The sequence below is a fragment of the Leopardus geoffroyi genome, chromosome D2 (genome assembly GCF_018350155.1).
Source record: "Leopardus geoffroyi isolate Oge1 chromosome D2, O.geoffroyi_Oge1_pat1.0, whole genome shotgun sequence".
Lineage (NCBI taxonomy): Eukaryota > Metazoa > Chordata > Mammalia > Carnivora > Felidae > Leopardus > Leopardus geoffroyi.
Window position 1 is genome coordinate 85088575 of NC_059334.1, and position 27413 is coordinate 85115987.

Here is a 27413-nt window from a genome sequence, read left to right on the forward strand (position 1 = left end):
AGGCACGGAGCGCTGTGGGGTGGGAGCGCGGGGTCTGGGCGGCCAGGCAGGGGAGGCCGGTCTGCGGCGGGCGGGAGGGCCCTCGCGGGGCGGCGCCGGGAGGCCAGCGAGGCTGCGCAGAGCGGGGTCAGCCCAGGCTCCGCCGCACTGGGCATGCTCCGACCCCCGCGGCAGTCCGCAGACAGGGGGCGGGCGTCCGCTCTCCGCCCCGGCCCCGCCCTGCCTTCTAGGCCCCGCCCCCGCGCCTCGGCCTCCACCCCGGCTCCCGCACTTCCCGGCGCCCCCCTCTCTGGGCCCCGCCCCCGCGCCCGTGGCTCCGCTCTTCCTGACCAAGCTTCCGTCACGTCCAGGCCCCGCCCACTGTGGCCCCGCCCCCGCCCCGGCCCCGCCCCCCCGCGCCCCGGACATGCCTGGGCAGCGGGTGGTTCTCCAGCACTTGGCCACCCTGTGCTCGCAGCTGCTCGTGGTCGGCGCCCTGGTGACGCGGTGAGTGTCTGGGTTGCTGCCCTCCCGCCAAAGTCGGGGCCTTTCTTAGGCTGAGCAGTGGTCTGAAGCCTGTGGTTCTATGGGCACCCTCTCCTCGCCATAGGCGAGGGGCCTGTCCTGATCCCACCCTCTCTGCACAGGCCCCAGGTGTGCGCACGTGTGCCCAGGTGTACCCAGGTGTGCCCAGGTGCGGCCCTCCTTCCCCACGCCTGGAGTTCCTGGACCAAGTTGCTCTGCGGTGATAGCGGCCAGTTGTGGCCTCCCCTGCCATGCCTGTGGTTGGCCAACACCTTCGACGCTCTCCCTGCCCACTCCCCCGCCCTGCCCTGCTGACCAGCGCCTGGGGGCCGCCGCTTGCCTTCTGTTCCCAGGAAGCTTCCAGAGGCCTCTACTCCGGCCCTTCCTTGCAGCAAGCGTTTAGCATACTCTTTGTGCAGAATTCCACATTTGCTGCACCGTGTTTTAAGACAGTGCCAGAGAAGAGCAAGTTCTGGGGTCCTCATTTTCATGGCTGGTGTGTGTATACATTTCGCCGTAATTGCCTCCGCAAACACTTAGAGTAAATAAGTGGAGTTTGAGAGCCATTTACACTGGGCACCATAATTCCCAAGTCGGTGATAATACAGTAGAGCAGTGTTCTAACCCACGTATTCCCCGCTCCCTGTCTGGGCCCATCATTTCCTGAGATCTCAGAATGGTCTTCCCTATCAAGGCCTCTGCTCAGTACTTGGCTTTCTATCTTGGAAGCACATTTTGTATGCTCAAACACAGCGTTTGCTTGGTTGGGTGGACAGTCATCAGGGCAGAGGGAGGCTGCTTTGCCCAGGGAGGGGTCACTTCAGCTGTTTGTGGCAGAGCACGAAGCTGTTGAACACGGGGAGCTAGGAATCGGACTGGTTACTTACATTAAGAACCTGTAAAATGTCTGCGTCAGGCCCTTCTCTCCATCTCCCCAAGATAGATGATGAAGAGACAGTTTTGTTCTTTCCCTGAGTCCTTCAATGGATAACACACGGCATAAAAAAAGGGTGTAAAAGCATTAGAAAAGGACGTAAAAACGACAGCATGCTGGGGGTAAAGCAATTTTAAGGAAACAGTGTCAGAGTTCTCTCCATTCCTGGCTGCCCCCCCAGCGGGGAGTTCATATTGTGTTAACTCAGACACTGTTGTCCTGGAGGTCACAGCAAGTGCACACCTGCAAAGGTCCAGAGTCTACAGGTAGTGGAGAGTTGGCCTCACTCTACAGGTGTTTGATTTCTTCCCAGGTTCTTGTCTTGAGTTAGAATTTGAATAGTAGAGTACAGTATGGGGGCTGGATGAACTGGGCCTCAAGTACAGAGCTATAGAAAGGCACCTTTTCTTCATGAATGTTCTTTTCATTAAAACAAACCTGTGGGCGCCTGGGTGGCTCAGTCAGTTAAGCATCCAACTCCTGATCTCAGCTCAGGTCTTGATCTCAGGGTCATGAGTTCAAGCCCCACATTGGTCTCCATGCTGGGCATGAATCCTACTTAAAACAGAAAACAAATCTGTGTTATAAGAGCTAGATTTTAGTATTATTAAACTCTGCTCTGGACACTGTTGAACACTGATGGAGAGGGAAGTTTAAAGAAGTAATGCACGAGGCATGGACATGTTGGAAAGACCTCACTTTTGTTCAGTGGAGATTCTCAGACCTTTCCTTTCTCCTGTGTTTTGGTCTCATGTGGCTCTCGGTCGAGCCTCACTTGGGCCCTCCACTCAGGCCTCCTGTCCCCAGTTGCCTTTCCTGGTGCACAAGTGAGGTCCTGGGCTGGCCGTGCAGGGGAGGAGGGCAGTGGGGCCTGAGGAAGAAGGGGGCCTCCCTGGCAGTCTCTGCTCTTCCTGTCCCAGGAACCCAGCAGTGTGCTCCTCGGTGTTGTTCCATAAAGGAAAGTTACTAAATTGTCTTCATTTTTCTTATTTTGCAGAGGACACTTAGAAGCCAGGGACTCAAACCACCAACACGGCTCTATTCCAGCTCCCTGTTTGGGGTCTCAAGGCCCTTTTCAGTTTATAGTATAGTCTCTTTAATAGAAAATCATGGAAGCGAGACAGTATTTTCTGAATTCTCTTTTCCTGTGGTCATCTGTTACCCTTATTATCAGGTGTGTTTTCATACTTCTCTCTGACTTTATCTAACTGCATAAAATTCCTCTTGTGGGTCAACTTTCCCTGGGGGTATTGACTTCCTGTCACGTTTCTGGTCACTCCAGACACCTACATTGGGCTCCAGGTCTCTGAAAGGCCCTGAGCTCCTTCGGCTACTGTCTTAGGCCCCCTGAGCCTCTTTTCTGGGAGGGGTAGCTTCTTTTTTTGTTGTTAAAAAAATTTTTTTTAATGTTTATTTATTTTTGAGAGAGAGAGTGTGTGAGCAGGGAAAGGGCAGAGAGAGAGGGAGACACAGAGTCTGAAGCAGGCTCCAGGCTCCAAGTTGTCAGCACAGAGCCCGACCCGGGGCTCAGACTCACAGACTGCGAGATCATGACCTGAGCCGAAGTCAGCCGCTCAACCGACTGAGCCCCCCAGGAACTCCTGTGATGGGTAGCTTCTGATACAGGTGCTTAGGTCTTATCTCAGAATGTTATTTATACAAAGCCTGAAACTTAAAAATCGGAGACATACAAACCATAACATTCCCATTGGGTGAGAGTGGATTCCCTGTCATCCTTTCACATGTACTCATGATGAGCGAACAAACCCAACAGCACCCGTTCCTGGTTTAAAGTAAAAGTATGTGTGGGGGAGGGGCCTGAGCTGTGCAGGAGGGGCTGGTTTTCCCTTGGTTCACAGGATGCATTTCCCCTCCTGTTAGTTCTGGAGGCCTGTCTTGGGCAAAGGTAGGTGAAAGTTGTAGACTGTTGGGAGACAGAATACTGCCAGATGGGTGTCCTGTGGCATTAGGGTAACCGGTACGTCTTTGCTGGTCAGTGGAAAGAGTCGTTTCCTTTGGGTGTAGAAAATTTAACAATTATAAAGAGCTTAGAGAGGGCTGCAAGGTTTTTTTTTTTTTTTTTTTTTTTTTTTTAATTTTTTTTTTTTTTTTTAACGTTTATTTTATTTTTGGGACAGAGAGAGACAAAGCATGAATGGGGGAGGGGCAGAGAGAGAGGCAGACACAGAATCGGTAACAGGCTCCAGGCTCTGAGCCATCAGCCCAGAGCCCGACGCGGGACTCGAACTCACGGACCGCGAGATCGTGACCTGGCTGAAGTCGGACGCTCAACCGACTGCGCCACCCAGGCGCCCCGAGGGCTGCAAGGTTTTGGGAAAACTGTACAGTGAATATATGGAATATAGTGAATGACTTATTCCTTTAAATAGCAATTGAAGTGCATTGTCTAAGAACAGGAATAAATCGTTTTGTGACCTTTTGTAACCTTTGAAGGAACCCAAGTGGTTTTGGCAGATGTGGCTTACGTGTAAATCGGTCACAGCATCTTGCCAAAGTGCTCAGAATCCCTGGCGGGGAAGCCAGTCTGTGGCAGTCACGCTCCTGATGTCTGCCTTAGCGAAATAACTAACTAAATAGGCAGCCCCAGGAGCCACTGACACAGCAGTGACACCCTTGGCTATGTGTTAAACGCTGAAACTTGTTTTTGACACCACAAGTTGTTTTCAATCCGATTGGGGGCTTGGAGGAGTGGGGGTCTCCAGGGAGGCAGGCCTCATGTCTCCATCCCCCTGGCTCCAACCTGGAGTAGACTTTTGGCTTTTGATGCAGCTGTGGTAAAACCAGTTAAAAGTTCTATAGAAACATTTCCTGGCAGTTAAATTTGTTGTCGTCTGCGTGGAACCACGAAAGGGATTGTGAGCGAGTTATAAATGCCTCATATGTTCGCTCTACTACTTTGAAAATTGTCTTGTTAGAATAATTTCCTACCCGTAGCACTTGTGAAGTCAGCAGAGTATCCAGCCCGAGCTCTATTGCCCATTCCCAGAAGTCTGGGGGTGAAGCTGAACGCGCGGTCCGCCAATGGCACCACTCGTAAAAGCAGGCACTTGTTAAATCTATTTGTTTTTATTATAGACATCGATCTGCCAGTCGCAATAATGCATTTATGGACATTTTTCTGCAAGCACAGCGCTGGTGGCAGTTTTTACTGACAAATTGAGTCATATGGATAGTAGTTTAGAAAACTCTCACCTTATTGATAGATTAGGCACTTCCAGCGCTGGGTGTTGAGAGGTATCTAGATGGGCGTAGAGAGGGAATTGAATCTTGGGGCAAGATATGGGATGGGACATTTAAATGTTGAAATTTAGCAAGTAACTAGTTATTTCTCATTTGTTTTTAAATTGTTAGCTACAGTTTACCCCCCAGTCAAAAGGACTAAAAGTTGGGACCCAAGGTGTTACCTTCAGATTTTGACCTGCTTGTTTGGGTTCGTTGGTAAGAGCCACCACTGGAATGCACTGCTGTCCTTGTAGTGGGATATCCATGTGTAGTAGGTACAGTGTTCTCAAAAGGGGCTCTGAGCCCTATTGGTATCAGGATTACCAAGGGTGCTAGTTACAAAAGGCAGATTGTAGGCTTCCTTGTCGGACCTACGAGATCAGCACCTGGGGACCTGTGTCTTTGCAAGCTTCCCAGGGAATTCTGGGGACCCCAAGCATCTCTTGGGAGATCTTTAGGATGGCTGAGAAGTAGTGCTCGCCAGCCCAGACAAGCTCTGGAGTTCCCCTTCCAGATGGATCCATTCGCAGCCAGCGTTGTCGTCAGTTGCCCGTGCTTATGGATCTGTGTATGGTTTTGTAACTCCTCAGAGACATGTGAATCTCTTCAAATTGCAAACCCAACATGTTATCATAGTGTTATAGTTTTCGGTCTTGTGGTTATGACAGAAGATGCAGATGTTACCAAAACTTTGGCATTAGTTTTACAAACAAATGTTAAGCATGGACAGCCATATTATATTTCACTCCTATCTTTTCCTTTGAATGGCTGGCATTGCTTTTCTCCTCTCTGGGTAGAAGCATGTTCATGGTCTCAGATGAGGGCTGACTTTCAAACGCACAACTGAATGTATTTTTGTAGAACAGAGTTGAGTTTTTATTCAGGAAGTGCCAGAGTTGTGTTGGGGAGAAAAATGGGAGGGATTTGGGTGGTGCCATTTACTAGTAGGGTGACTTTAAGAAACTTTGAAAACCCAAGCTGCCTCCTCCTGTGTGATGGTGATGATCATGCTTATTGTGTCTACTTGGGTGAGTGTAAGCACATGAAATAATAAAGTATGAAGCACTGCCTGGGTAGAAATCTTAACTTGGAACCACAGTCTCATAGAAGGATGAGATTCTACCTAGAAAAGTGGGGAGGAACAAACTGGAAATCCTACTTTCCCTCCAGCCAAATAACATCCTGGTTTTATAGATTTACACATAACCCAAGCCCCCATTTGGGGAGGCAAGCACAGGGTTAAGTGTGCAGCCTCTGGTAACAAGCCTGCTTGTCTGGATCTGGATCTACTAGTTATATGACCTTGAGTAGAGTTGCTTAACTTTTCTGATCCTTAGTCTCCCCCAAAATAGGGAAGATGACACTACCATTCAGAGGGCTGTTGTTGGCTATTGGGAGGGAATTGTGTTTACAGATCACACCAGGCCCTGGTGAGCCCAGGAATAGCCGACCTTTGTTAGCTCAGAGCCACCGACCTGTTTTCAGGAGGAGGCAGGACTAGCGATGGAGTCCAGTGTCCCATCTCCTGTGTGTCTGTGATTCCAGGCGGTCATGGACTTGTGTTTGGTCTGGAGCATGATGTAGCTCAGTGCTGATTTGCCGGGTTTCTAAAATTCTTTCTCTAAGGAGCTGGTTTCCCTTGCTGCCAGTTTGGTTTTTCACGGTGGACATTATCGACAGCTGCTCAAGTGCTTGCTGTCAAGGTGCTCCCCACTCAGGTGGCAATGCTCTGAGTGCTCAGGTGTGCGGTGCTCAGGGCAGGCTCGTGCTGCGTGGGTGGAGAGCAGGCCAGTGGACCCTGCCAGTCTCTGGCAGCCCTGGGAGGCTTGACAGTAAGCATCTGTTAAATGGAAAGAACCTCCTGAAGGGCCACACACAGAATCGGACACTGGCAGTGGTCAGGAGCCAGCAGTGTCCCCAGCATATGTGACCGCTCATACTGTGGTAGTGATGGGTAAGGCGACGGGTTAGGTCAGTTTTGTCAAAAATAAAAAATCCACGGGGCGCCTGGGTGGCGCAGTCGGTTAAGCGTCCGACTTCAGCTCAGGTCACGATCTCCTGGTCCGTGAGTTCGAGCCCCGCGTCAGGCTCTGGGCTGATGGCTCAGAGCCTGGAGCCTGTTTCCGATTCTGTGTCTCCCTCTCTCTCTGCCCCTCCCCCGTTCATGCTCTGTCTCTCTCTGTCCCAAAAATAAATAAACGTTGAAAAAAAAAATTTTTTAAATAGCATTGAGAGGGGCACCTGGGTGGCTCAGTCGGTTAAGCGTCTGAATTCAGCTCAGGTCACAATCTCGCGGTCCGTGAGTTCGAGCCCCGCGTCGGGCTCTGGGCTGATGGCTCAGAGCCTGGAGCCTGTTTCAGATTCTGTGTCTCCCTCTCTCTCTGCCCCTCCCCCGTTCATGCTCTGTCTCTCTCTGTCCCAAAAATAAATAAATGTTGAAAAAAAAAGAATTAAAAAAAATAAAAATAAAAAATCCACAATAATTTGTGTGGGTGGAAATGGGCCATATTTAGGGGTGTCTTTTTCCCGTCCTATCATGGGTCAGCCTAGTAGAGTCAGTCAAGTTCCAGAAGAATCTGGACAGTGCAAGAATGATAGTATTGCTGATAACAGCATTTATTGAAGGCTCACTGTGCTGGTTGATTTACATAGGTAGATCGGCTTCTCCTATCCTCAGGATCACTGGGTGACCCAGACACCGTTAGTTTCTCTATTTTGTGTATGAGGAGACTGGCTCCTGGAGAGGTCGAGGGGCCTGTACAAGGCACACGGCATAGGAGTGGGGTTCTGTGTTAGCCCATTGGTTGTGTCATGCTGCCTCTGCAGGGGTGAAGCAGAGAAATGGGTACAAGTCCTTTTAGAGGCACGATGTAGCAGACATAAATCCACACCTGTACGTTCTTGTGTATGTTTTCTGAAGGCCAGTGTGACTAAGCATTATCCTTCACATTGTGGGAAAAACAGCGCACTCAAGTCTGTGCCTGCTTGCCGTGCTCACGACACCTCCCAGCACACAAGCCACTTGTACGGGGCTGACAAGACCCTACCTGTGTGTGCTCTGCCACTTCCTGAAGATGCAGGTGTACCCCACGTCCCTCCTTTGAGCATAGGACCAGTGTGCAGGTGCCGGAGAAAGGAGAGGAGCGCCTTGGGCGCCAGGCTATGTTCGAGGACTTCAGCCACTCTCATTACCGAGTCCCGATGGGCCACGCACTTGCTCCTGATTCCAGCCGTAAGGGCGGATGAAGCACTTGTGCATAGACTTGCGGCCCAGTGGTGGCACGCGTGGACTCATGGATGTAGATGGATCTGCGAGCAGTCTGGTTGGAGTAGGGGTGGGAGTCGGGGCTAGAAAGGGGGCCGAAAGTTAGTGCCAGGCCAGCCAGGAAGGGGACTGTTCTCTCTGACCCTTGGCCTTGGGAGCTTTGTGAATGGGGGACCACTACGGTCACCAACAGGGACGACAGGGAGGGAGGAGGAGAGGAGGTCCGGGTGGCGGGCGACCTCTGTTGGCAGGCGGCACGCAGGGAATCGCTAGGGACATGCGTGGCACGCGGGGAGGTGGTACTGTCAGGCACCTCACGTGTGGAAGCGGTACGGCCACGTGGGGAGGTGGCACGACCGCGCGTGCGGCATGCTGGGAAGCGGTACGGCCACGTGGGGAGGTGGTGCAGTCGCGCGTGTGGCATGCTGGGAAGCGGTACGGTCACGTGGGGAGGCGGTACGGCCACGCGATGCACGCCGGGAAGCCGTACGGTCACACACGTCGCGGGCGGAAGCGGTACGGTCACATGTGGCGTGTCAGAGTGGGGGTGGGGACAGCGTGTGGGAAGCCGAGGGGGCCTGGAGGGCCTGCTGGCGGAGTGCGGGGCGCCGAGGGAGTTGGGTGCAGTTTGGAGGTGGAAGGTGACTGTGTTTAGAAGCTGTGTTTTTAAACGGGGAAGGGAAACACGGGGTGTGTGTGGCTGCCTGCCTTCCTGTCACCTGGCTCGGGCAGGGCTGAGGAGGCCTCGCGAGCGGCGCTCGCACCCCTGCTCGCTCTCCGTTGGGGGGGAGGGGGGCGGCTGTGCTTTCCTGCAAGCGCTCGTGGGGTCTTTCAACACAACCGCCAAGTTCGGGGTGTGCAGTCACTTCAGGATACACGTTGAAAGGGAAATGCGTGCCCAGTCCCCTTAGGTCGAGACCACCTGGCCGATGTCAGCGTGTGCACCTCCCTGCGCCCCCGTGCGGGTCACTGCTGGGGATTCTGGCGGTGAGCCGGCCTGTCCACCCCGCGTCGCTGTTTCAGGCTCTGGGAGTGCTTCTGGGCACACCCGGGGTCCAGGGTGGGCCTGCGTGGGGGCGGGAAGTGCTTGGAGAAGGCCCCCCGTGGGAGAGTGACCTGTGAGGGGGACTTGGACCAGGAGAAGCAGGCGGCCTGGCGGAGGAGGCCTGGGCAGAGCACCTAGGAGGGTCCTGGGTGGTCACCGGGTGGCGTGCGGGAAGGACAGACGGAAAGGTGCCAGTGACTCAGATGGAGTCAAGGGTGACGCATGTTGGGCCTCCCGGCTGCCCTGGCCCTTGGACGCTCCACAGTGTGGCCAAGGTCCCGAGATATGGCGCTTCCAAGTCTCCGGGTCCTGAACTTGTCCTAGTTAAGAAATGACATCAGCGGTGGGCCGGGAGAGGAGGTGGGTGGGGATCCTCTGCACGGGGCCTCGCCCGAATCCTCTCCTGTGTTTGCAGCCACTCTCGTTAGTAAGGCTTTTCACACTCAGTGGAAGTTCCTGGAATAATGGGCAAAGGGAAGAAATGATGTATTTTCAAAAGTTACTGAGTTTAGGTACCTATCCCAAGAAAAGCCCATGTGTGCTATTCTTTATTGTGCAGAAAAATTTGTTTCTGTCACCATTGTGTTATCATCAGATTAAGCTGTCGAGTCAGATGGATGCGGTGCATTCTGCCGGCATGTTTGCTGATCACCACCTTCTGCACCCACCCCGGCCCATCCGTCTCTGGCGCTGGCAGGGTCCGGCCCCCACTGGGTCAACAGGGAGTTTGTGGGGGGGGGGGGCGCTCCTCTCACGCTGCTTTTGGAGTTTGTTCTGAGAACAGCCAGACCAAGTACGTAGGTTCTAAAATTGAATTAGTGTTCTTAATATTCAACATTATCCATCATTCTGGCTATAATCAGCCACCGTAAAGGTGTTCTGCCCACCAGCAGGGCAGGCTCTGGGAGACCTCTGTGTTCTGTCATGGGTGACTAGTGGTTTACTGGGACACACACTTTCACTGTTAAACCCACAAGGTCCCGGGTGATCTGGGGGGGGAGGTGGTCACCTGTGCAGGGTCCTCTGTGACATGCTGCCTGTGGCTCTCCTACTATCTGAATTTACATGGGTTTTGACCTGTTATCATTACTTTAGTTTCTTTTCCTACAAAAGTATGGGCTTTAAAAACTTCCTTTTACCTTCTCTCTCTCTCTCTCTCTAAATTTGTTTATTTTTGCCCTGAGTGTAATTAGAACATTTGCTTCTGGACTGAGATCATCACTGCTGTTCTTGTGGTGTTGTCTGGACCGTTTGTCATTCCGGGAAAACCTCCAGATGTTCTGGTTCTGATTTCCTCGGTGATTCTGCCTCCCTGTATGATGAGGTTTCTTGCTAAGAAGCCTTCTTTGAGCCAGAGGTGTTTCTTTCCTAGTCTCTGCGCATCATGACAATTAAGACAGGACAGATTCTTGGATGGGTTACTTAAATATTCTTTTGTATCGGCCAGAAACAAGTGTTTGTAGTAGTTCTGGTGTTGGAAGCAGCCATTTGTGGTGCTTCAGTTGTGCCCTGGCATTGATGTGGAAAATCCCAATTACTCATTGAAAAGCCAGATCTTGGCTGCACGTGTTTGTGATGTTTTGATTGTGGGGTGCTCGCTATTGAGAAGGACTGGCCCCAGGCCGCCCGGAGTTTACTTGGACCGGATGGTCATCTTTGGGCAGCCAGGTGACTATTGGCCCCTCTGTGCAGCTCTCAGACTTGAAGCTGCCTCCTGGGGTTCAGAGCAAAGTACACGTGGACTCTGGGTTTAGATGATGAGGATTTTCAAGTCTCCTGCACCACTGAGGAAGAAGCTGCCTGGCCCCAGTCTCTGTGAGCTCAGTTGCTTTGCCTCCCAAGCCCCAGACAGTCCCCTGCCTCTATCCCCCAGGGTCCCGGGGAAGCTTCCTGGGAGTACCTTACCCCACACGGAATGGGGCCGGCTGCCTGACACAGGGCACTGCTCAGGGCGGCCCCAGACAGCGGAAGCCTGGCACTCAGGCACAAGACCAGGGAGAGTCAGTGCTGATGGCCTCTTCCTCCTCCTGTTGAAGGCGGGGGTTGAAAAATGCTCCAAGGTAACCCCTCCCGCCCACCCAGGTCCCAAATGGAATGAGCCTCCGAGACTCCTCTTGAAGCCCCTTTCAGCACAAAGGCCACGGACTTCTGTTCTGGCATGTTCTCTAGAAGCCTGCGCAACAAGGCTTTGCTCTGAGCGTGGATGGGTAGGAGACCCCATTCCCCTCTTCCCAGACCCCTCCTCTGCTCTGTCTGGGGAGCCTCTTCTGACCCAGCCCCAACACAGCCATTCCGATGCCCTTCCTTCCCTAGGCCCACACACTCACACTCAGGTGTCTGCTTTACTGGTGTGGGTTTCATCTCTCGATGCTGGAATTCTGTGTGAGGAACTCTCTGAGGCTGGGGTGGGCTTCTGCCTGATGCGAGGGCCAGCCAAGGGTTAAGTGTGTCCTCCTAAGACTCCTGTGTAGAAGCCCTAACCCCCAAGGTGGCTGTTGGGAGAGGGGCCTTTAGAAGGTAATTAAGATTAAATGAGGTCATAAGGTGGGGCCCTCATCCAGCCAGATTGGTGGCCTTATAAAAGGGACGGATCTCTCTCTCTCCCTGCTCCTTCCTCCTCTCTCCCCTCCCCTCCCTCCCCTCCCCTCCCCTCCCCCCGATCGAGGGCATGAGGATAAGGTAGCTGTCTGCAAGCCAGGAGGAGAGAGCCCTCACCAGACATAAGATCAGCCAGAACCTTCATCTTGGACTTTACACCTCCAGAACTGTGAAAAAATAAATTTCTGCGTAAGCCATGTGGTCTGTAGATTTCTCTTGTGGCAACTGAGCTGACTAATAACACAGGTGAAGCACAGACCAGTTACTTGAGAAGCACAAGACTCATTTGGGGCTTGTGTATGAAGTTGGAATTTGGGGATGAGGGTACTTTATAGTCAGGCAGCGCTCAGAAGTCCTGTAGGATGGTTCTCAGGTTTAGCTCCTGGCATTCCCCAAGGTGTGAGTGTACATAGGGGTGACAGAAAGTAGAATGAACAGAAACCCATGTCTCCTTACCAGGGGCGCCAAAGGTTGCAGGAAGGGGATGTGGCAGGCAAGGCAAGAGATGCCCAGAAGGCCGGGGGACTGTTGGCAGGCCTGGTGACGTTGTGGCACTGGGTGGACCTGCTCTGGGAGGCTGTCTGGGCTCCAGGCTCCAGGCCCTAGGCTCTGGGGCAGGAGGGAGAGGTGGGGAGGAGTGTGTGCTGTGCTGCGGGACCGGGAATCTTAAGCATGAGGAGGGTTGGGGAACTAGTCTAGAGCTGCTGGTGGGGATTTTGTGTTGGTCGTTTGGTTTTTCTCTTGACGTTGCCCAGTTCAGTCTCTAATCCTGCCTGGATCGAGGAGCAGCTGGGGCCATCCTGTTTGACACCAGCTAGAATTCTAAGAACCGTGCAGTTTGTTACTTTTCAAGCTAAGCTGTCTTTCAGGAGTTCTGGAGGTCTCTGTTGGGTTGGGAACCTCGCAAGATAATTCTCACTAGAAGCTGCTGGCCTACACTTCCAACACATTGGCCTGTGTTACACCTGTGGCCGCTGATGGGGGGGACATAAAAAGGTAGGAGGAGATTGTTAAATTTACTTCTGCCCAAGCAGCAGTTCGTGTTACGGGGTGTAGATCTGCAGAATGCATCAGATGTGCAGGGATTTTTGGGCTTATTGCAAAGAAAATTCAAGTTGTGAACTTTTACCCAATGCATCTTGGCCATTGCTGAGCTGTGGCCCAGGCTCCCTCTGTGCTTTTGCCGTGCGGGCCAGCACTGTGCCCCCAGGATCCCCCTTGGCAGGGAGAGACCGCTGCGGTCAGTGTGGGAGAAGCTAGACTCCCCGATGAGGGAGTGTGCTATGCTTGGCATCATGGTGTTAATATTTAAAACGTGGGTTTGAATTCTCAGTTATGTTTTATTTATTTATTTATTAGCACAGCGATGTTTGTTGTTTAATTCCATAGTGAGAGTCTCTAAGAATATGATTAACCTTGAGGGCCATCTTATAATGTAATTATTAATGATTGATTCTGTTTATCCTTGAAATCAATAAGAGAGGCATAATGGTGTGGCATGTAGTTGGGCTCGATTTCTTGCATTTCGTAAACATGATTCTGTGACAATAGTAGTATGGGTTTATTACCCAGAGCGGGTTTGATGAATCTGAAGTGTGTGATTAGTTTTATATAATGATTGTGATATGTAGTGTTCCTTATATGACTTATGTTAATATGGCAAGCAGTGTTAACGTGTCCTGCCACTAATAGTCAGGGTGGGGATGTATAGTAATTGATCTTCCTGGGAGTGCTGTAATGTAAAAACAATTCAGGCTGTTTGAAGTATATTTTACAAGTGTGCATTGGGCCTTTGGGATGTTATATTGAAAAACCCAATTGTACAGTTACCATGGGAACCCAATTAGAATAGATTGCTTGATTTTTTTTTTTTTCGGTCTTTCATCTTGACCAAAAATCTAATGTATTTTAAATGTTTTCATATGGAATTGTATTCATGCACTGACTTGCTACAGTACCAAAGGATTTTTTTTTTTTTTTTTTTTTGTCTTTTCGTTTCCAACCCTAAGCTGAAATAATGATATATTCTCTCTAGTGGAGCTTTATAAGGAAGTCTCCTAGAGAGATTTAATCAAATTTTTATGGAAAAGTTTGTCCAGGTGGTGGTAGAGGTGGAGGTGGTAGAAATCATTTAAAAAGATAGGAAAATGGGTATTTTCATATGATTCTCCTCTGCTTGTGCTCTGGATGTCAGAGAATACAGAGGTGTTCCCCTGATTTTCCTCCTGTTTGCAGATGGGGGAATTAGGTCCCGAAAGGCATCTGGGTTGCCAGAGGTAGAGATGGAGGGTTGGTCAGGGCCGGGCAGAGTCCAGCCCTGGAGTGGGCCCCACATGTTTGGTTTCAGACTTTTTGTGCTCTGAAAACTTACTGGAGATCCCAAATGACTTATATGAGTCATATATCAACATTTACCATGTTAGAAGTTAGCATTGAGAAACTTAAAAATATTAATTCATTTAAGCTACGATAAACTGATTACACTTTAATGTAAATAACACATTTTAAACTGAAAAGTAACTATTTTCCGTAAAAAGATAATTAGTGAAATGAGTGGTATTGGTTTACTTTTTTTCCCTGTATCTTTTTTTAAATGTTTTTTTAATGTTTATTTTTGAGAGAGAGAGAGACTGAGTATGAGTGGTGGAGGGGCAGAGAGCAAGAGAGGGAGGCACAGAATCCGAAGCAGGCTCCAGGCTCTGAGCTGTCAGCACAGAGCCTGACTGGGGGCTTGAACTTACAAACCGTGAGATCATGACCTGAGCTGAAGTCCAACGCTCAACTGACTGAGCCACCCGGGTGCCCCCTTCTGCGTCTTTTACATGACTGGGTTAGTGGAAGGCAGCTAGATCTCACATGTGCCTCCTGCATTCCATCTGTGGTGATATGTTTTGGTTGAAGTATCTTGAGAGAATCTGGCTTCATCCAAATAAGTAACTGGTAAGGGAGGAGCATTTTAATAGCTTTTCCAGATAATCGTGGATATACTCTGAGATGGCATCAGAACTCGGCAAGTGTTCGTTTCTTGAAGGTTCTTTGCTGTGTGGAATCTGAGCCCTTAGTGAGCTTTTTGTAGTCCCTTAAGTGAAAATCGACACGTGTGTCTTGCACCTTGGATGATTTTGTAACGTCATTCACTGGTCTTTTGGAAAATACCTGTTTGCTGACTTACACGCGTCTTCCAAATGTTGACATGTTTCATCGTGCAGTATTAAAACCCGGGCTTGTTAATATCACTGCCTTTCAACTTAGAGCAGCCTTAGAATTGGGGACCACGGGTAGGGGATACAAATTTTCCAGAGTTGTAATTATCACTTAAAGCTCTCAATTTGTCATTTATCATTGGCATCAAATAGTGTCGCTTTGTTTATTTTTGAGGAAATGTCTGCCGGATACCCAAGTCTGAGTAACCGTAGTTCCTTACTCATCTCTACACGTAAAGCTTTTGTTTCATGGAAAAGTCAGCCGGCTCTTCGGAAGAGCTCGGGCAGCCAGGCGGGTGCTTTCCTGCAAACAGCCACCGTTGCCTCCAGCGTGCTCCCCTCTGGGCACAGAGTATTGACAACGGTTGGAGGATTGAATAAAGATCACAAGCTTGATTGCTTCATCCGGGCATTCTCACAGGAATGGCTTTTTCCCCCCTTGACCTTGGGTTTGTGGAGCAGTAGGTGGGTGCCAGCTTGTTTTACATCACGGTTATTCACCATGAAGAGTCATCTTCGCCGGGCACTTTTGTAGGAGCTTCTTGTTAGATTGGGGAAACTTTTCCTTTGTGCTATTAATGCAGCGAATTACAGTGCTGGATTTTCATATGTCAAACCAACTTTGCATTCCTGGATAATCCCCACTGGGCTTGGTGTATTAATATTTTCATAGCTTGAGGATTTGTGTGTCTGTGTTTATGAGGGATACTGACCTGAAGCTTTCTTCTCTTGGAGTGTCTTTCTAGTTTGGAATTAGGGCAAAATCTGTGACTCATGAGATGGGGCCTCTTTTGTTGGAATAGTTTGTGTGCTATCAATATCACTGCTTCATTAAATATTTGTAGGGATTTACCAATGAAGCTGTGTTGGTGTGGGGTTTTCTTTGTGGAAGGATAGAAACTGTACATTCAGTTTCTTTAGTAGGCAGTGTTATTCAAGTCATTTATTTCTTCCTGAGTTACTTTTTGGTAATTTGTTTTTCAGGGAATTTGGCCGTTTCATCTAACAATTTATTGGCCCAGAGTTATTTTAATATTGTCTTACTGTCCTTTGAATGTCTGGTCCTTGCTTTTATTACTGATACTGGTTATTTGTGTTTTCTTTCTTTCTCTCTCTCTCTCTCTCTCTTTCTGATTGTTCTGGTTAGAGGTTTGTCAATTTCAGAGAACAACTTTTGTTATAATTGATTTTCTCTCTCTTTTGTCTTCTATTGGTTTCTTCTCTTTTATTGCCTTCTTCTGCTTACTTCCGGTTTAGTTTACTTTTTCTGTTTATAGTTTGCTAGGGTGGAAGCTTAGATCACTGAGTTGAGCCCTTGGTCTTTTCTCATGTTAACACTCAATGCTAAGCGTTCCCTGGAAGGCAGGAAGCACTGCATCCCACAGATGGCTGTGTTGTCTTCTTATTTTCACTTAGTGCAGTGTTTTTTCCACTTTCCTTTGTTATCCCTTCTTTAATGCATGGGTTATTTATTTTTTTTTTTTTTTAAGGTTTATTTATTTTTGAGACAGAGAGAGACAGAGCATGAATGGAGGAAGGTCAGAGAGAGAGGGAGACACAGAATCTGAAACAGGCTCCAGGCTCTGAGCTGTCAGCACAGATGCAGGGCTCGAACTCACGAACCACGAGATCATAACCTGAGCCGAAGTCGGACGCTTAATCGACTGAGCTACCCAGGCACCCCTAATGCATGGGTTATTTAGAAATATATTGTTTCTCTTCTAAATAGTGGGGGGATTTTCCTGATGTCTCTCTCATATTGATCTTTCATTTAATTACCTTGTGGTCAGAGGACATTTTTTTTTTTTTATGATTTCAGTCCTAAATTTATTTAGAATTGCTTTATGGCCCAGAACACGATCTGTCTTGGTGAATGTTTGTATGCACTTGAAAGGAGTGTATAGTCTGTGGTTTTGGGGGAGAGTGCTCTTTCCATTGTCAGTTGGGTCACATTTATTGATTGTGTAGTTCAGGTCTTCTGTCTCCTTGCTGCTTTTCTTGTCTCCCTGTTCTTTAAATTATTTGTGATAGCTCGAGATTTGTTTCCCCTTCGATTCTCAGCTCTTGCTTCATTTGCTTTGAACTTGTTCTTAGGTACATGCATATTTAGAATTTTTTTTTAAATGTTTATTTTGAGAAGGGGGAGGGGCAAAGAGCATCCCAAGTGGGGCTCGAACTCATGAATCGTGAGATCATGTTCTGAGTCTAAACCAAGAGTTGCTTAACCAACTGAGCCACCCAGGCATCCCAATATTTAGAATTTTGAATTGTTATGTCCTCATGGTGAATTAACCCTTTTATCCTTATGAAATGGCTGTCTTTTGCCTTAATAATATTTCTTGTTTGCAAATCTTGTTTGATGCTAAGATGACCACTCCAGGTTTCTTTTCATTAGTGTTTCTGTGGAAAATGCTTTTCCACCCATTTACATTTTACCTATTTTGTCATTATATCTCACATGTGTTTCTTGTAGGCGGCATACAGTTGGGTCTCGTTTTTAAAAACTCTCATCCGATAACGTCTTTTTAGAAATTGTAGTATTGAGAGCATGTGCATTTATGTGATCGTCAGTCTGGTGGGGTTTTAGCATGCCGTCTTGCTGTTTGCTTTGTCGCATTTCATCTTTTGCCTCCTCATTTTCCTACCTGCTTTTGGATTGTTTAAATGTGTATTTTTAATGATTTTAGCTTAATTTTTTCCCTATACTGTCGGTTAATCAGCTCTCTCTGTTCTTTGTCTCTTCTTAGTGGGGGCTCTAGGGTGTTGTGTGCGTATCTAGTCTCCCGTCATCTGCATTCGGCGTCCTGCAGTGTGAACTCTGTACAAGAGAAGCTTCGGCCTCTCCCAGCCGTGTTCCTGTTGTACTCATTCAGTACATCGTATGTCTGCATATGGTGCAAACTCCAGAATATGTTGTTATTTTTGCTTTAGGTGGCGAGTTGTCTTTTGAAGAGATTAAAACTAGGACCCCCCTCCTCCCAGCTTTTATATTTATTTGCATATTTTCAGTTTCTCGTGCTCTTCATTCTTTTGTGCAAATCCAGATTTCTATCTGGTGTCAAGAACCTCGCATCAGTGTTTATCAGATGTAGGTCTACTGGTAAATGGACTGTCTTCCTTTTCTTCTTCTTTTGAAAAAGTCTTTGTTTTTGCTTTTATTCTTGAAAGATATCTTGCTGCGTAGAAAATTCTAGATTGACCATTTTTTTCCCCTTTTCTTGCTTTAAGTGTGGTGTTCCCTTGTGTCCTGCCTGACGTAGCTCCTGATGACCAGCGTGCTGTCATGCTTACTATTTTCCTCTGCCCTGTTTCCCCTTCCTGGCCACTTTTAAGGTTTTTCCTTATCACTTGTTTTCAGCAATTTGATTATGAAGTGCCTTGGTTTAGTTCTCTTTAGGTTTCTAATGTTTTGGTTTCAGTGAGTTGCTTGCATCTGTGAGTACGGGTTTTTCATCAGATTTGAAGAAATCGTTAATATCTTTTCAAATATTTTTCTGCCTTTTTCCTTTCCCTCAGGTGGCTCTGATGTGTGTCAGATTGGTTAATACATCCCACATCTTATACATGTTCTGTTCATTTCCTTCTGTCTTTTTTTTCTCTGCCTGGATAGTTTAAAACCTATTTTGTCTTCATTGTCACTGCTTTTTCCCTTCTGCCATATCTAATCTGTGAGTCACACCAGGTGTATTTCTAATTTTAGATACTGTATTTTACACCTAAGTTTCATTGGGGTCTCTTTTATATCTTCTCTTAACAGGTCTTGTTTTCCTTTGACTTGAACATATGGGACAGATTTACAATAGCTGTTTCAACCCAGGCAGGCTGGCTCCAGAGCCTGTGACCTTTAGTGCACGGATTTTGTGACAGCTATTTTGCCTTTTGTCAGAAGGCTTCTCTGTTTGTTTTCTGTTTCTTGACCGTATTTGGGTAGTTGTGGTTGCCAGAGAACCAGGCACTAAGAAAGTTAAGTATTCCAGGAAACGTAGGCTAAGGATAGCTTGTGCAAGCACGCATGAAGTCTGTCATTGAGCTTACAGACAGCCATGGTGAAAAGGGAAGTAGTTGCTCCCCAGTACTCATAGTACAGTTAGTACATGAATAGCATCCATCCAGGAGAGAGAAACCTTTTCCTGTAGGAGGAATTTGTCCTAAAGTTTTGTTTTATTTTTTTTTAACGTTAGTTATTTTTGAGAGAGAGAGTGTGAGCGAGTGGGGGAGGGGCAGAGACAGAGGGAGACATGGAATCCGAAGCAGGCTCCAGGCTCTGAGCTGTCAGCACAGAGCCCAAACGGGGCTCGAACTCACAAACCACGAGATCATGACCTGAGCTGAAGTTGGATGCTTAAGTGACTGAGCCACCCAGGCTCCCCTGTCCTAAAGTTTTAAATAAGGGATAGTAAGTAATTTAATGTTGGCTTTTTTAAATGGCCAAATGCAGGAATGGTTTTTGTATGATTTTTTTCCCCCTATTTTCTTGTGGATCCTTAATTTAAACCGAGGGTATCCTGTTGCTTAGGGAGCTCAGGTAGGTAGTGTTCCAGTGGTTTCGTTGATTGCAGTGGCGATGTAAGAGGGTCAGGAGAGAGGGCCTTCTCAGGAGGCGTCTGTCACCCAGGAGTCTGTTGGAAGTCAGCGGACGAGTGTTGGGGGAGGGCATCCCTCCTGCTCTGCTCTGCTGGTTCCCGTGCCTTCTGACCTCTGGCACATGCGGCCCCTGAGAGGCACTAGCAGGAGACTGAAGGCCAGGACTCTGGCTGAGAGCTGTGGGCTTGGCTGGTCCTTGTCTGACCCTGAACAGAGCACTTGAACTTCCTGTGCTTCAGCTGCCCATCTAGCCCTTTGCGCCACCCACCTCCCGTGCTTCTCACTCCCGATAGCCCTGCCTCCTGAGCTTTGGTAACCCCTTTGGACCTCAAGGTGGACCAGCGGTGTTCTGAGTTGGCTCACCCGCTCTGGTAGCTTCTTGACTCTCCCGTGTCCTGTGTGTCTGCCTCTGTTTCCCGTGTTTAAAGGGGTTGCAGTGTTTCTGCGTACTCTGGATCCAGTCAGCGGCAAGAGTGATGTATAGGTGAGCCAGAGGTAGCAGGTACTGGGTAAAGCTAGTAGAAGCGGGTTGACTCTGTTAAGAGATGTAAAGAACTCTGTTTGTGTTTTTACTCCAGAGGAGGACCACGTCAGCTCCATACTGAGAGAACCAGAATCGGGAAGTCAGAGGACATCACGGGCCCCTTGAACTCGGATTATTTTTCCCTTGTCACTGTTGCAGTTTTTAATGCGTGGCACTGCTAGAAACGTGCTCTGCTGAAGGCTGTCATTTTGGTGTTTTCACGCTGTTGAAGATGAGACTAGACAGAAGAGTGCATTCCTTCCTGCCAGAATTCACACACCACTGCTGTTAATACCCTGCCAGCCCAGACCTTCATCAATTAAATTTAATAGTGGTGATAACATTAACCCCCTGCATCGCTGTCTACCTGACTGTCTAGAGAGCTCTTCACAGCTCTGCATTTGAAAAACGAATAGACAGAGGCGGTCTTTTGTCCCAGGTTTCTCGGGTGGCAGTGCGAACGCTCAGCACACAGGCAGAGCTGGCCTGGTGGTTTGGACTGTGCTGCTCCCACAGCCACGTGCACGCCCGACAGAATAAAGGTGCGCCCTGGGAGGGACACGCAGGTTGTGTGGAGGATCTGCCGGTGCCCTCACTGTCGTCCACCCGAGTGTGAGAACCGTGGATGGCTGTGATTGTGTGGTGCTTGCCAAAATCTTCCTAAAACGCGCACTTTGCCTCCTACCATATGTGAATGACCAAGTCACTTCAGCGATGCCACATCTCTGGAGTTGCTAGGGAGGTGAAGGGGGAAGTGTGTTCACTCAGGAAGTTTGGATTAAGTGCAGACTTCGCAAACGTGGACCAACCTGGTGTGCTGGTGTGCAAGGGAAACTGACCGGAGTTTCATCTGAAATGATGAAGTTTTGAGAGTTTGTCTCGGCATGGTATTTGCCCTTTAGTATGAGCACTCTTTGTTATTTTCTGACCACCAGATGTATGTCTTCAGGTTTTGTCAGTTTCCCAGTTTACAGAATTTCGGCTTCAGTGTTCTTTTTTGTAGTAATTTGATTGGTGGTTTTCTGATGCAGTTTTTTTTCTCCTTTTTCTTTCTCCTTTCCCACCCTCCCTCCCTTTCTCTTTCTTTCCTTCTTCTTTCCTTTTAAAATTATGTGTTGTTGTGGGAGCCTGGGTGGCTCAGTTGGTTAAGCGTCTGACTCTTGACTTTGGCTCAGGTGACGATCTCACGGTTTGTGGGGTTGAGCCCCAGAGCCTGCTTGGGATTTTGTCTCTTTCTCTCTCTCTCTGCCTCTCCCCCACTTTCTCTCTATTTCTCTCTCAAAAGAAATAAAAGTAAACTTTAAAAATAAAATAGGGATGCCTGGGTGGCTCAGACGGTTGAGCATCCGACTTCAGCTCAGGTTATGATCTCATGGTTTGTGAGTTCGAGCCCCGCATCGGGCTCTGTGCCGACAGCTTGGAGCCTGGAGCCTGCTTCCGATTCTGTGTCTCCCTCTCTCTCTGCCCCTCCCTGCTCGTTCTCTGTCTCTCTGTCTCTCTGTCTCTCAGAAATAAACATTGAAAAAAATTTTTAAAAAATAGAATAAAAATTAAAGTTAAAAAAATAAAAATTATGTGTTGATACCTACTAAAGAGTGCATGAGATGTATGTAAGGCATGAAGCGCAGATAATGATCTGGGCACCCACCAACTTACTGCTGATTTAAGCACCTCCAGTCTTGGGGAAGTTATCTGTGCGCCTCTTCTCCTGTCCTGCCCCCCGCCCTCCCCTCTCTCCCTACCTCATGGTTATGGCTGTTCTGAAGTTTGTGTTTATTATTGTCTTGCTTTTTAAATTATGTATAGTTTCACCATCTGCCCAGCTACTTTTCAGCAAGATCTCATTTAGCGTGGCTTGTTTGACTTTTATAAAGAGCATATTATGCTGTCCAAGTGTTCCAAGGCTTGCTTGCTTTTGCTTCTGCTTGGAATTCCTTTTCCTGAGTTCCGCCCGAGTTGTGCTTGGCTGTGGTGTGTGGTCTGTACATCACAGCACATCGTTGTACAACTATGCCGCTGTTGCCTTACGTACTTTTCTATTCTCTCGTCCCTGGGCATTTGAATTGTTCCCAGGTTTTGTCTGCCACCCACCACAGCTATGATCACTCTTGTTTGCTGCTTCCACTGCACATTTATAACCATTTCTCCTTGCTGTACACTCAGGGGTACAGTTATTGCACTGTCAATGTTCAATGTTACAAGACAATAGCTGTTTTGTAAAAATGGTTGAAGCAGATTAGACTCCTATCAGTTGGTGGTCATCCTTACCAAAACTTGGAAGTGACTTACTCATTGTTAACCTACTGGGTAGAAGATAATTATCTCATTGTGATCTTAATTTACATTTTTCTGATTACCAGTGAGTTTGAGCATCTTTTTGCTTGGCCGTTCATGACTCCTTTTGTGCAGAATGCCTGTTTGTACCCTTTTTGCCTGTATTTCTATTGAAATATCCTTTTCTTAGTGATTTACAGGAGAATTTTTATCCTCCCAATTCTAGTCCTTTATCAGTTACCCGGGCTGCAATTATCTTCCCCCAGTTTGTGGTTTACCTTTTCATTTTCTTTATACTGCCTTTCCGTGGACAAGGGTTCTTAATTTTCATGTAGTCGAACATAATTGAATTTGTGATTCTTTTCCTTTATAGTTCAATTTCTGTACTAATACCACATTGTATTAATTACTGTAGCTTTAGGCTAACTCTTAACATTGGTGGCATAAGCCTTTCCATCTTGCTTGTCCATACAGATTTCAGGATCAGCTTGGCGGATTCTTAGGAGAAAGCCTTTGGTGTTTTGGTTGGAAGTGCTTGCATCTATAATTAATTAATTAATGTGAGGAGAATAACATCTTTAGGATGTGAATCTTCCTCTTTAGAAATATGCTGTCTTTCTCTATATATATTTAGGTCTTTTTTAGTGCCTGCCCACTTTTAATAGTTTTTTTTTATGAAGAACTTGCCCATCTTTTGTGATATTTTCCCCAGGCCTCTAGTGTTTTTGTTGCCGTTATATGTGGTATCTTTTTCTTTTCTTTTTTTTTTTTTTTTTTGGTAATCCTTTCTGTGTGATTGGTACCTGGAAATGCTATGTTGATTGTTGTGTGCTCATCTTATATCTGGTTTCCTTGCTAAATTCCTCTCTTTAATTTTAATATGCTCTATGTATATTCTTGGATTTTCTACAGGAACAATTGATCATACTACTGATGAATGATAGTTGGCTTCTTCCTTTCCACTCTGTTAATCATTTCCTTCTTTGACTTGCCATGTTGCTCTAGCTAAGACCTCCACGACCATGTTAAGATATGATCATAATTGATATACTTAACCTTGTTACTTATTTTAGAGAGAAAGCTGTTAATTTTTCACCACCAAAAATGAAGCTTGTGATAGGCTTTTGGTAAAAAGGAAGCTTCCTTTTCTGGTTGTCTGAGAAATTTTAAAAAATGATTAATAGGCTTTGAATTTTGCTGAATTGTTTTTCCACATCTATTGAAGTGATTGTGTGATTCCCACCCCCCCATGTCTGTTAATGTGCGCATTTACTTTTGTAGATTTATTTATTTATAATTTTTTTTAATGTTTATTTTTGAGAGAGAAAGAGAGAGAGAGAGATGGAATGTGAGTAAAAATTGGTACAGAGAGTAAGAGAGACACAGAATCTGAAACAGGCTCCAGTCTCTGAGCTGTCAGTACAGAACCTGATGTGGGGCTCAAACCCATGGACCGTGAGATCATGACCCGAGGCGAAGTCAGACACTTAACCAGACTGAGCCACTCAGGCGCCCTTACTTTTGTAGATTTATTAATGTTAAATCATTTTTGCATTTCTGGGATGAACTTGTCCACTAAGCATCATCTGGGCTAGGCTTATTATTTTTTTGATTAGGATTTTTACATCCGTGTTTATGAATGAGATTACTTTTTTTTCTCCTTTTTGTTCTTGTTCTTCTTCTTCTAGTATCCTTGTCCGGTTTGGGTTTCAAGGATAAACTGACCCCGTGAATTGGTTGACAATTCTCTATATTTATATGATCATTTTATATGATCTTTAAAAATTTGGTACATTTTGCCTTTGTAACCTGGTGTTTGTGGGAAGACTTTTAAAACTAGTGATTTAATTGCTTTCATGGTTGTGAGATTATTTTTTTTTAAAGCTCTAGTTAGGTTAATTATATGAAGCCAGGTTTTCAGTTTTTGAGGGAAAATAAATTGTTCCTAGTATTCTTGAGTATTTTAAATCTCTTCAATTATGTTCCCTGTTTTCATTCCTGATGCCGTTTATTTTCACTTGCTCTCTTTTCTACTCACTGTATCTCATGTAGTGTTTGCCTGTCTTTGTAGTCTTTAGGAACCAGATTTTGACTGCGATCCTCTGTATTATGTCTTAGATTTAACAGCTCAGACATTTTTACCCAATATTTTCTAATTGTTCCTTATTCTCTGTCCTTTTTCTGACTTTCAGATTAAAGGCTTACCTTATGCTTTTTACCCTCTTTACTTCGTTGATTTTACATCACATCATCTGTGTGGCTTCACGGTACTCTAAAAGTTGTCGTGGGTCACGTTTTCACTGTCAGGCCTGTTCAAATGTCTTAATTTTCATTATGATTTCTTTCTTGATGGTGTGTTCTTTGGAAGTATTTTTAAATTTCAAGACATGGAGATTTTTATTTAAGATTTTGTTACTAGCTTTTGTGGTAGGCGAATACTAAGGTGGCCTCCATGGCATTTACCCCCTGGTGTCACCCCTGTGATTGCTGCTTATGTGGAAATGGGGATTTGCACTTGCAGATGAGGTTACACATGAGTTGACCTAAAGATCTGGAGAGTGTTGGAGAGGTCCTGACCTGATCACAGGGCGACCTGATCACAGGGCTCCATAAAAGCAGTGAGCTCTTCCAGCTGGTGGAAGGAGAGGAGGTCAGGTACACCGACGGGACAGGGTACTCTCTGTGGCTGAGGTGGAGGGGCCCGTGGGACAGGGTGCCCAGGGGTGGTGGTCACTGCCTGCCACCCTGCAAGGAAATGGAACTCCAGTCCTACAACTGAGGGAAGTGGCTTCTGCAGCAGCAGATAGACATGTGCTGGCAAGTGGATTCTCCCCAGAGTCTGCAGATAAGGATCCGCCTTGTGGACACCTCGGCAGGGTCTCTGAGACCCTGAGCAGAGGACCCAGGCAGGACCAGTGGCACTTCTGAAGTGAAGGACTGTCAGCAGACAGATGGGGGTTGGTCAGACCACTGTTCGCAGTACATTCTTTTCCCAGCAACAGCAAATCAGTACACTTGTAATTGTACCACGATGGGCGTGTGGGGCCCGCTGATGCTGCTGCTTTTGTTGACTCTTGCATTACAGCCTCGTATGTGGAGGCTTTCCGCGTGTGGTCCGCGTGTGTCTGTCTTCTCTCAGGATGTGTGTAGAACCCCACACCATATTTTTTCATTAATACCATCGGCATATTGTCCTTTCTTTTTTCTTGCTCAGTCTATCCAGTTTATTGATGACTTCTGGTTTTGCTGTTGTCTATTTTGTTCTTCTATTTTATGCTTAATTTTTATTTCAGGGATTTTTGCTCTTTATTTCCTTTCTTTTTTCTTTGTATTTGGTGTGGTGTTTTTATTTTTCAGATTCTTGAGATGGAAGCTTAGGTGATTTTCAGCCTCTCTTCTTTTATGATACACACTTGCAGGGCTATGCATGTCTTCCGAGTACTGCTTTGGTTGCATTCTCTAAGTGGTGGTACTCAGTGTTTTCATGTTCACTCAATTCAAAATGTTTTCTGATTCTATTCGGATTTCATGTCTAACCCAGGAGTATTTAGATGTGTGTGTGTGTGTGTGTGTGTGTGTGTGTGTGTGTGTGCGCGCCTTTCCAAACATTTTTTATTGTTTTGTTTTGTTTTTTTCCGGTTATCTTTTTATCCGTGATTTTTAGTCTGACTGCACTGCACTCAGTGTACATAGCCTGTGTGACTTCAGTCTTCTGACGTGTGTTGAGACTTGCTTTGGAATCACACGTGAGAAGGGGTCTGCGAGTATGCCTTCTGTGGTGTTCTATGTGTGACCCTTAACCAGCTACTCAGGAGTGTTCACATCTTTTGGAAGCTTCATGACCCTTTCGTCTGCATACTCTATCAGTTACTGAGAGAGAGATGCTTTAAAATCTCAAATTATACTTTTGATTTTTCTGTTTCTTTAGGTCTGTGTTTTCCTTAATGTATTTTTAAACTGTAATATTAGGTGGATACAGAACTGACTTGTTGATCATTATGAAATGTACCTTTATATTGCAATGAATACTTCCTGCCTTGGCATCTCCATTGTCTAGAATTTTTTTGTTGTGGTGGTAAGACACATAACATAAAATTTACCATCTTAACCATTTCTTTCTTTCTTTTTTTTTTTTTTATGTTTAATTTTGGGAGAGAGAGAGAAAATTGTGAGTGCGGGAGGGGCAGAGAGAGAGGGACAGATGATCCGAAGCAGGATCCATGCTGTCAGCAGAGAGCCGGATGTGGAGCTTGAACTTACAAACTGTGAGATCATGACCTGAGCTGAAGTTGGACACTTAACCGACTTAGCCTCCCATGCATCCCACCATCTCAACCATTTCTTTAAAAAAATTTTTTTAATGTTTATTTTTAGTTTTGAGACAGAGAGAGACAGAGCATGAACGGGGGAGGGTCAGAGAGAGAGAGGAAGACATAGGATCCGAAGCAGGCTCTAGGCTCTGAGCTGTCAGCACAGAACCCGACGCGGGGCTCAAACTCACAAGCTGTGAGATCGTGACCTGAGCCGAAGTCAGAGGCTCAACCGACTGAGCCACCCAGGCGGCCCCCATCTCAACCATTTCTAAGTGAATAGTTCAGTAGTGTTATGTATATTCACATTGTTGTGTAACAGGTGTCCAGAACTTTTTCATCTTGCAAAACTGAAACTCTTGTACCCATGAAACACTCCCCATATCACCCTCTCCCTAGCTCTTGGCAGCATAATTCTACTTAATGTTTCTGTGAATTTGACTACTCTAGGTACCTCATAGAAGTGGAATCACACAGTGTTTGTCTTTTTGTGACTGGCTTATTTTACTTAGCATGGTGTCCTCATGGTACGTCCATGCTGCTGCATCTGTTAGAGGCTGAATACGATTCCACTGCATGTTGTAACAGGGTTCTCCAGCAGAACAGGGAATTTGTTATGAGGGAAAGATGATATAATATAGAATATAACATAACATACTGTAGTACAGTATATATAATGTGGCATAACATAACATAAAATAACGTAACGTAACATAACATAACATAACATAACATAACATAACATAACATACATCCCTGGAAGACAGTCTGGGAAAGAGCAAATTCTCCCTTCCTTGACCTTGTTTGTTTGTTTGTTTGTTTGTTTTCTATTCAGACCCTCAGCAGATTAGATGAGACCCACCTGCCTTTGGGGGGGGGGGCGCAGTCTGCTTTATTCCGTCTATGGATTTAAATGCTAATCTCAGTTAC

General features: G+C 46.8%; 1 protein-coding gene and 1 long non-coding RNA gene across 3 annotated transcripts in view; one reads left to right on the forward strand and one right to left on the reverse strand.

Moving 5' to 3' along the window:
• Positions 1-264: 264 nt before the first annotated feature.
• MGMT (O-6-methylguanine-DNA methyltransferase) overlaps positions 265-27413 on the forward strand; it is a 300898-nt gene continuing 273749 nt past the window's right edge. Inside the window, exons 1-2 of one of the 2 annotated variants that reach the window (XM_045439249.1) lie at positions 265-486; positions 2436-2612. The gene's annotated coding sequence lies outside the window, so the exon portion shown is untranslated. The remainder of the gene's footprint in view (positions 487-2435; positions 2613-27413) is intronic. The other variant, XM_045439250.1, reaches the window with a different exon arrangement.
• LOC123577222 lies at positions 19195-20957 on the reverse strand. The gene is made up of 2 exons (XR_006701771.1): positions 20709-20957; positions 19195-19911 (listed from the first exon to the last, which is right to left on the reverse strand). It is a non-coding gene; the product is annotated as an uncharacterized LOC123577222 (long non-coding RNA).